The following is a 15,221-nucleotide window of genomic DNA, read 5'->3' on the forward strand; positions in this document are numbered from 1 at the left end:
CTTACTAGACGGAGCACCGATAGACATACTAATAGACACATCACCGATAGACGGTGCCTCACTAAACGGCGGACATTTGGACGAAGCGCCACTGGACGACGTCTCATTAAAGGACCACCGTTGAACGGCGCCTTTGTAGATGGAGGACCAATAGACGGCGCGCCAATAGACAATGCATCTATGGACGGCGCGCTAATGACGACGAATCAATGAACGACTTCATTTACTTCTTTTATGACCTTATATTGACGGCGAGACTTTGTCTATTTGCATGTCATTTTCATTTTCTCTTGTTGGTAAAATGACACATAATCCTATTATTGTTGACAAATATGTTACTTAAAAAAAAAAGTAAAGAAAAAAATGATAAAATTGTACACAATATATTGGCTGCGTTTGGTTGAGATTAAAAAGCTTCGTTTTTGTTTTTAGAATAAACTAAACTGTTTATCTGGTGTTTGGCAAAACTGTTTTTACAAAAAACTTCAAAAGTGATTTTAGATTTTGTACATGAGTTGAAAAAATAGGATTCTTAGCTTTTAGAAAAAGTGTTTTTAAGTTTACTTTACAAATTACTGCAATATCCTCGTACAGGAAACAGAAGAGCATATTTATTTTTAGTCTTTTTACTATATTAATCCTCGTACAGGAGACAAAAGAGCATATTTATTTTTAGTCTTTTTACTATAATATATTTATTTTACCAAACCCTAAATCAGTTTTTGTTAAGGGAATTGACACTAATAATACCATCTTGTTATCACTTACCAAATTTAGTCCAAAACAAAAAAATTGACAAAACTAGTACTTTTGGTAGGTGAGAGAAATTAAATTTTCCCCAACTACCCTCAACACTCTTTATCCTCTCAAACACATCTACGTTTCACTTCTCCCCTCTGCAAACTTCTTTGACGTTTTTTTCACCTTCTTCTTCCTCTTGCGCTCAGCTGGAGAATGACCGAGTGAAGCTTCTTGGGTCGCCGGAATCTTCATCTCTTGGGTCGCCGGAATCTTCTTGCTCGCCGAGGGTAAGTTTCTTAATCCCATTTTAAACTCATTTTGCAATAATGCTAAACCCATCTAAAACCATTTTGCAATCAAATGTTGTTCATCAAAACTTCAAGATTCAAGTTTGTTTTCTGCAAATTGTTCATAAAAACTTCAAGATCCAAACTTCTTCTTCTTGCAAATCCTAGATCCAAAATTTCTTCAAACATATTTTGGTAAGTTCTTCCTATCTTTAACATACAAGAACATATTTAATTATTTGATTCATGTTGAAATATGTTTCATTGTGTTTGGGTGTGATTTGTTTGTCAAAAACGGTGTTTTTTTTTGTTGAATTCCTGATTTTTCCATGGTGTCACAAACTAGATCTAGTTCGTGACACTAGTGTCACGAACTGGATGTTTTTCGATGTTAATAACCGTTTTTTAATACTCATATCTAATATGACTGAACGTATATAACTATGGTGGAAATATGTTTATATGCTAAGCATAGCGGGAAGTGGGTAAAATCGGACGTATATCAAGAGGGTGGTACTTTTATGCTTTTACTTCCTACTAATTTGAATTACCCAAGTTTGATGCAAACATTGTATGCTCGGTTGAACGTGACCCTTGCAACGCATTCAATCAACGTCAAACATGAAGCTGACGGGCTCATACCGCTAACCATAGATTACGACGAAAGTTTACGATGTTATTTGTACTTGAGGAAGAACGAACCAAACCGGACGAAGTTGAATCTTATCAACAGTAACGATGGATGATAACAAGAATACAGAATACAATACCTATTCTAACATGAACTATAGACCCAAAACATTATTCTATTCATCATCTTATGTTCTCTTTAACTGGCATTGTTGCTGCTTTCATTGAATGTTATCTTGTCTTAGCTCTTTTCATTCATGGTATCTAAGAGCTATTAATGGGGTTCTTGTTAATTGACTTTCCTCAAGTACGGTCTTGTACTTGAGATTAGTCAGGAGGCATTTCAGGATAAAAAAAAGCGGATGAAGCCTCTTCTCCACGAGTTGGATCCACTCCAACATCAAACACAAGCGAGAGTGGATTCGCTTGCAATCGAAGCAGGATCATTCTAAACATGCCGAGTCCTATATCCGAGTCACGTGAATGAGACTTACCAAGTCCGGAGGCTTTCGTCAATGATATTGTTGGGTTGGATGACATCAATACTTTTAGCCAGGCGACACCCCAACCCAGATGGTCTCCACCACCAGTTATTTTGTCGATAGAGGCTCCACCACAGACTCAACATCAGCAAGAGCCTCTTCTTCCACCACAATGTTCGGTTACGACTCCCGAATCAGATACAGTCCGCGACACAAGTATCACGAAGTGGATGCACTTCGTGACAGATCTGTCACGAAATGAATGCAATTTTTTTTTATGTTTTTGACCGTGTGTACGTGTTTATGGTTCAAGATATGATCCAAAGCACACTTGTTCTATGGAGGACAGACAAAAAATGCAACCGCAAGCTACTGCAGAGTTGGTTGGAGAAATGGTGAAACACAAATTTATTGATCCAATTGTGAGATCCAGAGTTGCATGCGAACAGAGGTTGGAGTCAATATTTCATACAGAAAAGCATGGAGGGAAAAAGAATGTGCAATAGAGTCCTTATATGGGCCTGATGATGAGTCATATGCCTCTTGCAAAATACAAGTACATGTTAGAGCAAAAGAATCCAGGTTCTCATAGTCAGAAACAACCCCCTCGAACTTGAATTCCTTGTAGTCATCAACGACTTTGAGAAATGTAATCTCCTGGAATTCTTTCTTCGTAAACTCCCGAACTTGGCCTACAATCTCAATTAGAAGCCCGTCAGTGCTTTCTCCCTCGAAGCTCCCGGTCCTCAACACCACGTGGCTTATAATCGTCGATGACCGAACTATTTTGGGTTGCCCCACAAACTGCCAAAAACATGATTGGGCGAAGCCAACTTGAGTTTCGGCGCTGCGGCCGAGTAAGAGAGCGAGGAAATTTTCCAATCTCCCCTGGAAGTTTAAAGAAAAACCTTCAACGTTGGCCTCCGGTATATACCGTCTCCACTCCTACACATATGAGTCGATGACATTATTAGTGAAACCATTATATTTGAGTTCGTTACAGATATGTCACGGACTCACTCACTTCGTGACAGATGTGTCACGAACTCGCTGACTTCGTGACAGATGTGTCACGGACTAGGTCAGTCCGTGACACATCTGTCACGAAGTCAGCGAGTTCGTGACACATATGTCACGAAGTGGGTGAGTTTGTTACCAGGATCCAAATGGTTTGTGACACTCACCTTTCGATGAATAAAAGTGGTAGGACTCTCCGAGGCCGCCGCAACGCCCGAGGACTCGGCCTTGTTTTTAGTCTATATCAAACACAAAACAAAACACCGCATCACCTTACACTACTCTAAATAAGTCGCTTAGTTTTTATTCTATACCTTTTTTATCTTTGGTGGTACGACCATGAACGCGTCGTCATCGTCGGAACTCTTGGACGACGAAATAATTTTCCTTTTCGAAGCCGTCCTAGGGCTTCTTCGGACACTTTTTTAGGAGGCCTCATCTACCTTGGTTCCTTTAGACTTCGTCATTGAAGATAAAACCTAAAACAAATCAAGTCAAGAACACTGTTACCATAAGAGAAAAATTAGAAGGAATACTCATTCACCAACGGTGTTACCATAACACACACACACATAGAGATAGAGGAACAACGTTTCATGCAATCTTTGCTCTAACATTTTGTATACATCTAAAACCACAAATTGATCCCTGATGAACATACTGCATGATTTATTCCCACAAACAAAAGGTAAAAGAAATTTTCATATCTTTCTTTTTTGATGGTCTTTCACAGAGACTATTTCTTCCAATCATAAATCATCACATCCAATTTCTTCAATCTATAATTTGATCTTTACCATCCTACTATTTTCATATCTACCCATTGTTTGGCTTCACTTCTCTTACGTTGTTCACGCATTTTCACAGAGATTATTTCATAATTTCTTCACTTCACCCCACTTACCAAAGGAAATATCATCTCTTAACATTGTTCACGCATTTTCAATATACATACAAAACTCAGTAACTCACTAAGTCTACAAAATTATTATTTAATTAGATTTTTTAAATTATTATTTTTTCCAATAATTTATTAAGGTTATATATTACCAGTTCATCATAATACAAATTCAAACTGCATTAATTTTTTTTTTAAAATAATTTTTTTAAATTAATTTTTTTTCCAATAATTTAATATTGTAATAAACTTTCTTATTTAATTATCTATGCACATAATTTTTTTCTCTGTCAAAACATTTACAATTAGTAAAGCGTTTTAAAATATAAACAAAGACCTTGGTTAAATATCTTATGAAAATAACTAAAATACTACATTATAAATAGTATAATAATTTTTTTGTTCAAAATGTTAATTTGAGAACCAAAATGACTTTCACGTACTATCTCATTGAGTAGTTACGCTTACGCTATAAAACCAAAAAAGTTAAATCATAGCAAACAATTTGTTTTATTAGTCTAGTTAAAAACTACAACCCTGAGAAGCTCACATGACATATTTTCACAAGCGCGCACACTATAGCCTAGAAACTATTAGCGGCGAACCAGCGAAGAATTAGGAGAGAAAATGACAAGCCAAGTCAACCATACATATAACCATAGGGAAAACGAACAACAAACCAATCCGTGACATTCTCAAACTATGCGCATTGATTCAAATGGTTGTGGCTGTGTAATATCATAAACATATAAAGCTACAACACGAACTCGAAAATAATATTTGCCATGTCCATCAATTTATAAAAACAGTTTTAAGGAGTTAACCTAATATTTAATTTTTCAACCTGTTTTCTTTACAATTTTAAGGAGTTAACCTAATATTTAATTTTTCAACCTGTTTTCTTTAATAACCATACAACCTAACCTATCAAATTGTTAAAAAAATTATATTTTCCAGATTGCCTCACAAAGGCGAACCAAAATTATAATAGTTTAACGAAGATTATGGTTTAAAAAGCCACTACCTAACCACCACAAAGGCTCGATATTATAGAGAACTTTTCTGCGTATTGCCTCACAACAGAGTAAATTTCAAGTCATCCGTTTGAAGCTGTAAATAGAATCTGTGAACGCTGTGACAACATAACCACCTAAAATGACACCAATTAGAACATGCCGTAATCCCCAAAGCACTTTAACAAGGCAAACACTCAACATTACAAGTTGACAAAATAACTACATGTAACAGTAGAAATTACAAGCATGTATAGATTATAGACCATCCATGACCTCTAAATTATAGACAAATACATGATTAAGTAACTTGTCAAATACATCCCTTGGTCTATATCACATAATAATTCAGACTTTCAGACAATTTATTATAAGTAAACACAAGCAAATAACTAATAAGTGACATTCAAACTTTCGGTAGTTATATTATGTGAATTATGTTGCCATGTATTTATGAGTTATATTAAATATTAATACTGCATATTGTGTGAAATATAAGCTGTGTATAACGTGTTATTTATTCTGTATTGTTTTCCGTAATTAGAGAGTTGCATACCACTTAATATGTAATGGATTGTATCTATATGTTGTACATATTTTGGCCTCACTGTGCAGAGCATCTTCACAAGCACACACGACGTAATCCAAAAAATATTGCCCAGAAAAATAAAAGAAATTCGATTACTTGAGCAAAAAAAAAAAAAAAAAAAACCATCCGTACGAGTCAAGTTGAATTTACATGTAGGATACTAAAGTAATCGAACAAAACGAGACTATACAGTCAGTGACACTCTCAAAGACCTTTCAAATGGTTGTGTGATAACACAACATATAAAGCTGAAAAAAGTCAAACAAACATACACAACCAAAGAAGAATATTACATAGAAAAATGGAAGGAAATGCAATTCGTAGCCAAGCAGAGATGAATTAAAAAACATGTCAAGCCAACTATACACAAGATCATATTGAAAAATAACAAGAACGCAAAGGCAATCCAACAAACCAGAAAAAGAAACGAAATCATACAGACAGTGAAATTGTCAAACTACAAGCATTCAAATGGTTGTCTAATAAAACACTACACAACAAGAAAAGAATATTGCCCAACAAATGAAATAAAATGCAACTAGTATCAAACCAGGTAAGAAAAGAAAAAGAAAAGAAAAAAAAAACACGCCAAGCCAAGACATCCATACATTTTATAATAGTGGAAAATAACAAGAATCCTAAAGCAATCTAACAAACCAATACTATACAATGGGTGACATTCTCAAACTATGAGCATTCAAATGGTTTTGTAATATCACAACATATAAAATTGGAAAAAAAAGCCCTACACGCTAATCATTATCGTGCACCATCATATATAACTAAATTATATACATATATCATATGATACACTAGAAACTCACAACCACCTATAATAATAGCACCCAATACTCTCGACCATATCAATAATAAAGTCATTAACATGGCTTTTTCAATTACAAAAATAAAATTTTCTAAAAATTAAAGGATGTTGAATGGCATTATAGAGTATTGATGATATTAACAAAAACATAATGAGAAAGGACCGAACAGAAAAAAAAAAATAGTTATAAAATGTTCTAGATGTCACCGACTCTTCCATTAAAAAAAAAAAAAAAAAAAAAAAAAAAAACCTTGTTTGTCCACCAAAACATACGCAGATATATATACTTACAGGAAACCTATCACGTTGGCTCCCTCGTGATGAGTACAGGTCTCTGTCAATATTATTCAAGTCGAGCAGCGGGGTTTTAACATGGTTACAGCCCTTCTTAAAATCATGAACTAAGAACCAAGATATCAGGAAAAAACATAACCAAACAAAAGAAATAATAGTGGCACGAGTACACGGACCTGCATACACTAATCCTCATCTGTCATGGACAATTTGAAGCCAATGGATCGATTGGTCATGTCCTCTAAAAAGTTTCTCAATGACATTCCAAAGTCTGCAGCTCAAAACTCTTTCTTTCGTTCTACCAATTTCATCTTTGCAATAGATTTATCATCAAGCCCACAACACCATATCCAGATACTAGTGAATCAAACTAAACAAAAAGAATATCATATATATGTTTTACCCGGTTCCTCTGATTCACTGCCGTTCTCAACTAAGTGAATGCCAATCCTCTCATTCCATTATCTGCTGAGAACTTGCAGGTTGGACACGGTCCTGGTTCTTTGTGGGAGGTAAGACACAGTCCGGCTGTGCTCTCGCACGTCGCTTTTGTAATTAGGCTTAATGCCCCGTTAATATAAAGAGTCTCGTTTCAAAAAAAAAAATTATCTGCTGAGAACTTGCAGGTTGGAATACCGTTCTTAGGAACCAAGATATTAGGAAAAAACAAAACCAAACAAAAGAAATAAAAGTGGCACGAGTACACGGACCTGCATACACTGATCATCACCTGTCATGGGTTATTCGAAGCCAATGGATCGATTGGTCATGTCCTCTAAAAAGTTTCTCAACTACATTCTAAAGTCTGCAGCTAAAAAACTATTTCTTACTACCAATTTCATCTTTACCATATATTCATCATCAAGCCCACAACACCATATCCAGATACTAGTGAATCGAACTATACAAAAAGAATCAAATATATGTTTTACCCGGTTCCTCTGATTCACTGCCGTTCTCAACTAAGTGAATGCCCATCCTCCCATTCCAGATACTAGTGAATCAAACTAAACAAAACGAAAAACATAAAGAATATCAAATATATGTTTACCCGGTTCCTCTGATTCACTGCCGTTCTCAACTAAGTGAATGTCCATCCTCCCATTTCAGATACTAGTGAATCAAACTAAACAAAACGAAAAACATAAAGAATATCAAATATATGTTTACCCGGTTCCTCTGATTCACTGCCGTTCTCAACTAAGTGAATGACAATCCTCCCATTCCAATATCTGCTGAGAACTTCTCTGACTGTATTGTCAGTCGTTCTCCAATGAGCTGTCGTGTGGTCGGGGAAACACAATGAGATGGCCCTACTAATCGGTTGTTGATATGTGGTCTGCCGATCGGAGGAGTTTCCCGAGCGAGGAGGTTTGAACCCCTCGTTGATATGGAAAATTCATTTCTTGGCTGTCTTTCCACCGTAGACATAATGAAACAAAGGACTGAAAAGAAAATACTACTACATACTAGTGTCAAACAACAAACAATTTGTAATCAATCGCCACAATGGAGCGGATATCCAGATTTACACTTTCAAAAAATATACTTTTATGGGTAAGAAGTATACCTCAAAGCTTAAACTTGCAATAAAATTGTTCCAGAAACAGCCATGTCAAACCCTGCACACCAATTCCATACAAGTTACAATAAAATCACAATTATCTATCAATCACTAGAATGGTATTCATAGAGTCAATTACTTGCTTAACACTCACAAACACGATAATAACACTACATGAGATTAAAATCAATACTGAGCTTAAAATAATTGCACAAACCAATGCTTAATTTTACGCTTCAGCCAAAGCTTTTAGCTTTTAGAATAATAGCAAACAATAAGTACATGAGAAAAATTTAGCAATTTTGCTTTAATAGATCGATAAAAAGCTAAAATCCATTAAAGGAGAGAAATTATGCAGTGCTCTTTATTCTCTGAATTTATTATCCAATTTACATTACAGGCTATATGTTTATTTATAACAAACCACATACAGTTTAAAATAATGCTATAAATCAGGAAAAACATAACATACAAAAAACTAATTCAAATGACTACGCTGTGTGGTTATACAAAAGCAATGTAATGAGAGTCAATAAGTATTGGAGATTGAAATCGAAAGGAATATGTAGAAACTTACGTTGACCATTGACTCCAAGAACTGAACATAGTCCTTGTTCTCTCTAACCCATCTCTTGTAACCCTCTATTACTTTGCCACATCTTTCAACACTAGCTAGTTGACCCAAGAACGGTCTCATCCCATGTATGATGATCTTCAGCACTTTTGGGAACAAAGATCCAATCGTTGCTGTAGGAGATTCTTATGTTGCCGAGAAAAATGAAAGAAAATGCAATTAGTAGAGCACTCTAGAGAAGCAAAAAAGAAAAAGAAAAAAAAAAGCCTAGCCAACTATACATACGAGTGAAGTTAATGTTACATGTGACCACAGTAAAAAAAGAAAAGAAGGATACTATAGCAATCTAACAAACCGAGTGTAAACAGTCAGTGAAATTCTCAAAGACCTTCCCCATCTGGTTGTGTGATATAACATACAAAACCAAAAAAGAAAATTGTCCAGAAAAATTGAAGAAAATGCAATTCATAGCTAAGCAGAGATGATTTTTTTTTAAAGGCAAGCCGACTATACACAAGACCATACTGAAAAATAGCAAGAACGGAAAGACAATCCAACAAACCGAAATTATACAGACTGTGACATTGTCAAACTATGAGCATTCAAATAGTTGGCAGATAGAGCTGACAAAGAGAAAACAATGCACAACCAGAAAAGAATATTTCCCAACAAATAAAAGAAAATGCAATTCGTACCAATATAATAGTGAAAAATAACGAGAATGCTAAAGCAATCTAACAAACCAATACTATACAATCGGTGACATTCTCAAACTATGAGCACTCAAATGGTTTTGTATAAAGTTGAAGGAAAAAAACAGCCCATTACAGGCTTATAATTATCATGCATCATTATGGTTTTGTATAAAGTTGAAAAAAAACACAGCCCATTACACGCTTATAATTATCATGCACCATCATATATAACTAAATTATATACATACATCATATGATACACTAGAAAATCACAACCACCCAGATATAGCACCCAAACCTCTCGACCAAATCACAAATAAAGTCATTATGATATGGATTTATTCAATTGCAAAAATAAAATTTTCTAAAAAGGATTCTGAACGGCATTACAGAGTCTTGATAATATTAACAAAAACATAATGAGATCGGATGAGTAAAAAATAAAGGATACGAGGATATCTTCATAAATATTGGTGCTGGATGAGTAAAAAAAGAATAGTGCATTAAGCAGTCGTCTAAATTCTGAAACACACATGGATAGGTCATTAATTGTCAAATGTTCTAGATGTCACCGACTCTTTTCCATTATGAATAACATTAATAGGAAAATATAGGTAGATACATATACTTACAGGAAACCTACCACGTTGGCTCCCTCGTAATGAATATAATGGGATCTACGTAAAGTTGATTGTTGTGAGTGTAACAACAAATATGGGTATCTTAAGATCATGGCTCCAGTCCATCTTGAGATCATGAACTAATTGATATTTGATATGAGCGGAGCCTGGAAACACCAGCTACCAATTTAGTAACACCATTGCTCTTCCACGGTGGTCTATATCTTCACTCGTATTGCCGACCAGACCATGGAGAATCCCAGCTACGACGGTCTCGATTAGACAAACTGATATACTATAAAATTTTGACTGCAAGAAAGTAAAAACATACTATATCACCAGTTTATGGAACCAATACGGCCGATATTTTTGTGGTGTGCTTTATCAACAACAACAATAGTCTTTTGCACCTGCCTTTACAGGAACACAAAAATTCCAGTTCCGGATTTAACCGACACAGAAATTCCATTTCTAGGTCAGAGTCACAATGCTAATGTGGCTTCAACATTCTTATCTTGTTAGGCAATTGCTGATGTCGCAGCATTCGCGGGTTGGCTATCTTGCCTTGTGAAAGATCATTGTAAATTCCACAAAATACGATATATAATTCATATATAAACAAATGTATGTATGTTAAAACACATAAAAGCTTTATAAAAAGGTTCGTTTTTAGATTCAGAATTGGGTAAGTAAAAGACCAGTTATATTTAGTTCCTCTTCAAAAAAAATCACAATTGACAGTGATAAATAAAACTATATAAACAAGTGAACACAAATGTCACATACACTGTAGGTTCCCCAACCAAAGTCCCAGCATTCACGGGTTGGCTATCTTGTCTTGTGAAAGATAACTGTAAATTCCACAGATAACAATATTTAATTAATACATAAACAAATCTTTATATTTTAAAACACATAGACAAAAAAAAAAGAAAAAAAAAAGCTGACCGAGTTTTAGATTCAGAATTGGGCGAGTATAGACAGAATAAGACCAGAAATTTTTTCGCTTCTGTAATAAAAATCACAAATGATATTAAATCAACAAGGTTATATAAACAAGTGAATAACATGTCACAGACACTGTACCATGGACCTCTTAGGCCGCCAAAATTCAGATTTGAAAGATTATGTCTAAGATTTAAAAAATAAACACACATACAAATACTCTTTTTAGAATTTAGATTCTTTCAGACAATATCAAGACTAATAAAATAGAGTGATATATATATATATATGGGGAGAGAGAGAGAGAGAGAGAGAGAGAGAGAGAGAGAGACTTATTGAAGCAACGTAGACTGTAACTCCATCGCAGATTACTCTACGCCACAAACAGAGAATGGGAGAGGTAGTCAACTCCACGCGGTTTCTGTTTCAGTCCAGGAGAATGTTGGCTACATTGCTAAACGGCGCCTTAACCTGTTAATCATAGTTATCTGTTAGAATTATAAGAACGTATACCTTCTTAGAGTAGTAAAGAAGAAGCTACTAAAACAGTTAAACCTGAAAGATATATTTAGTAAATAAAACAAGGGACGGTTCCAGCTTTGTCTGATAAGAAGAAATGACACCACAGTCGTGGGTCAGCTACGACAATGATTCGGGTTTAGAATCCACTATGTGAAACCAACATGTCACAAAAGAAATTAAGACATTAATACTAAAGCAAGAAATAGGAGACCTAAATTATCTTTCAGGCTTTAAAAATAATACTACAAATACCCATCATGGAATATACGTGAAATTTTCAGTATGATTCTACAATAATTTAGCAATCTTCAACTAGAAAAGAGACTTCAATTTCTTCGTTTGTTCATGGGATAAATATTTTCTTAGAAACCCTATAGTAAAAGATGCAACTAAACAAAAAGAAAAACATAGTAAAAATAATAATAAAAAAAATTTATACCTGGTTTCTCTGATTTACCATTTTTCTCAACTAAACAAAGTAAATGATCCTCCCACATCCCAAATTAATCGGCATTTAAAAAAGGGCTACCAGGTTCAAAGCTGTAGTAGTTTCGGGGAAGTAATTCTTCAATGAGGGAACATGGTGAGAATTATGATGGTGGGTGATGATGGTGATGATGATGATGATGACAATGATGGCTTTGTTAATTTTTTATTGAGATCTGGTCCGTCGATCAGAGGAGGAGTTGCTGGAGCGGGACAGATTTGAACCCCTGGTTGATATCGAAAAGTCACTTATTGGCCGTCTTTGTCGCCTTGTACTCGATTTCATGAAATAAAGGACCCAAAAGACAAAATTGTTACTAGATCTGTATAGAAATAATTAGCGGTGCAGAGTTGAGAAGACAGTTTGGTAATTCAGATTAAAATGAGTCATTTGGTAACAAAATAAAAATTGGTGACAACCTATTCAAACCTCCCAACTCCTAATCTTCTTCGCTTGTTCTCGCCACAGTGGATCTCGCTCTGCACCGGCACATTTGCCCAGAATGATACAAGATGAACAAATGATTCATATGCTTCCGATGAAAGCGTCACAGCTGGCGTCATATGACCAGCTCCTGCGCTGCAGATCAAAAAGAGAGAGAATGTGGACCCAAGTCCGATGGTCATAATAAGGACACTTTAGTAAACAAGAGAGAGTTAGGAAATAGTAAGAAAATAAATAAATTACCACTCTGATCTCCATGTCTCTGCGATGCTCTATAATAGCCCGCTGCTCGACTGAACGAGCCAGATCTTCTAGTTACGCTTTCAATGCCGACAAACCCAAGAGCGTAAGTCGTGAAATGTTAGCTTCATGAAAAGTAATACAAAAGAAAGTATGAGATATAGAACAACAAATAGGCTACACGATGCTCATACATCTAGATTGAAGAATTAAAAAAAGGCATATTAATGTCCTTTTCCGACCTCTATTGAGCATCAGTTGTTAATCAAGTACATGTGCAAAAACCTAAGAACGTTTGTGTTAGGTTATTTGGCACGTGTACTTAAATCAGATATCCAATACAACAGAACCTGGAAAGGGATAATTCATTCGAAGCCACCTGAACTATATGTGAGACCTTGTTGGTCGTAGTGCTTGGGCCACGACCATAGAGAGCTCTTTGAAGTTTGCAATACGTGAGAATCATTACAATATCAAATGAAAAAGAAAATGGTTAACAAATCTTTTGCCTAAAATATTCGCAGACTTTGGTTCGCAGAAACTTGCTGTTTGCCAACCAATTCCAAGGATATTACAAATGAAATCAGATTATAATAAAATGATATGTTTAAGCAAAAATCGGAAATACCATTGAGTTATTTATCAAAAATCACAGAGCATGAATTTGTCATTGGTCAGAAACTACAGAGCATGAGTTCAGTTGTTAATCTTTCACATGTGATTAAAAGATATTTTATGTGATGAAACTGACAAGCCTTGTTTACATGAATACTTCAAACAAAATAAAATCTCGCAGACATGGGTATAGTAACAAAATATAAAGGAAGTGAATCATAAGCTCAACTTGGATCATATTTAACTTATGCAAAACGCTTAATACTTCAACAGATGACCCATCTCTACTGAGAATGCATGCCTTATCATCACCCATCTCTAAGAATAAAGTCTGGTAAAAAAAGGATATGTTGAAAAAACAAACATGCGACAATAATATATATATTCTTCAACAAATAGATCCTTCAATAATTCACCAAGTTTTTATCTTTACCATTAATATTTAATGGGAACAACACCTAGTATGTTACCTCAAGAAATTATGCATATTTTTTCAAGTATCGATAGTCTTACCAAAGTATTCAAATGAGCTAGACTGACCAGATATATTCTACGTAACAAACAGAAATCTCTGTCGCGGTCGTCGTTCCTCCCAAGAATATCATTCGCGGTAGTCAACTCCGCACGGTCGCCTTAAATCGCCATAAATGCTTTACCTGTAAATCACTGTTACTAGTTAGAATTATAAGCCTATATTCCTTAATAGAATAGTAAAGAAGAAGCTGCTAAAACAGTATTTTATAGGCAATAACAACTTTCCCAATCTTCACGAGTTCTCTCCTTTCTTCCTCGCCACATGCTCCACAACAACGCACCCGCCCAATCACCGCCGCACAAATCTCGAGCGTCTCCTGATAGAAAAGAGAGTACACTTTCTTCATTTGTTCTCAGCATTACCAAAATTTAAAAAAAAATACAATTATGCTATGCATAGAACCTAAAATACCAAACACAAGAACCTGTCAGGCGGTGGATTCGAAGGATTCAGGTAATAACAGCAACCCAGTCTTCACGAATTCTCTCCTAAACCCGTCGGCATCGGGGAATGTGGGCTTGTCTCCAAATCGTGTCTCTATCTCTACCCCGCTCTTGCCTGAGCACTGATCTCGGGCTTTTCCACCACCGGAGCCCCAACGGAGGCTCTGATCCACCAGGCGGAACGGGAAGCAGAGACTTGTTGAAGGTGGTGCGACCAAGCCAAAGCTGATGGTTGACCACCGACTACAGGCTGAGACATAAACAAGTATGAGTATCCCGTTAACCAAGCATGGTGAACCGGCGAGCTTCTGATCTCTATCTCCACTACGCTCTTGCAGGAGAACCGCTGCACTGATCTCGGGGTTCTCCACCGCCGGAGCCCCAACGGAGGCTCTGATCCACCAGACGGAATGGGAAGCAGAGATCTGTTGAAGGTTGGGCGACCCGGCCAAAGCCGTTGGTCGACCACCGACTCCAGGCTCATGCATAAACAAGTACGAGTATCCCATTAACCGAACGTGGTGGACCGGCGAGCTTCTTTCGGGGACGGCGTCGGGGAATGGGGGCTTGTCTCCACTGCACTGATCTCGGGCTTTCTCAGCCACAACTCCACCAACGGAGGCTCTGATCCACCACCCGGAACGGGAAGCAGAGACCTGTTGAAGGTGGTGCGACCCGGCCAAAGCCGTTGGTCGACCACCGACTCCAGGCTCAGGCATATACAAGCACGAGTATCCCGTTTACCGAACTTGGTGGACCGGTG

The 15,221-nt window shown here is 36.3% G+C and overlaps 3 long non-coding RNA genes across 4 annotated transcripts; all 3 read right to left on the minus strand.

Annotated features, from left to right (window-relative positions):
• Window positions 1-2,533: 2,533 nt before the first annotated feature.
• On the minus strand, window positions 2,534-3,398 carry LOC149406564 (uncharacterized). The gene is made up of 2 exons (XR_016295549.1): window positions 3,325-3,398; window positions 2,534-3,085 (listed from the first exon to the last, which is right to left on the minus strand). It is a non-coding gene; the product is annotated as an uncharacterized LOC149406564 (long non-coding RNA).
• Window positions 3,399-6,745: 3,347 nt separating this feature from the next.
• LOC149406565 (uncharacterized) lies at window positions 6,746-8,226 on the minus strand. Of its 2 annotated transcripts, none has more exons than XR_016296278.1 (3): window positions 7,945-8,226; window positions 7,707-7,781; window positions 6,746-7,579 (listed from the first exon to the last, which is right to left on the minus strand). It is a non-coding gene; the product is annotated as an uncharacterized LOC149406565 (long non-coding RNA). The 2 variants fall into 2 exon arrangements; XR_016296279.1 differs by having other exon boundaries at window positions 6,746-7,085; window positions 7,178-7,781.
• A 1,485-nt stretch (window positions 8,227-9,711) lies between these two features.
• LOC149406566 (uncharacterized) lies at window positions 9,712-12,007 on the minus strand. Its single transcript, XR_016296262.1, has 3 exons — window positions 11,505-12,007; window positions 11,014-11,078; window positions 9,712-10,536 (listed from the first exon to the last, which is right to left on the minus strand). It is a non-coding gene; the product is annotated as an uncharacterized LOC149406566 (long non-coding RNA).
• Window positions 12,008-15,221: the final 3,214 nt, after the last annotated feature.

This window comes from Urtica dioica, chromosome 1, assembly GCF_054948205.1.
Source record: "Urtica dioica subsp. dioica isolate 48M chromosome 1, U.dioica_male_clone48M_v1_H2, whole genome shotgun sequence".
In the NCBI taxonomy this organism is placed as follows: Eukaryota; Viridiplantae; Streptophyta; class Magnoliopsida; order Rosales; family Urticaceae; genus Urtica; species Urtica dioica.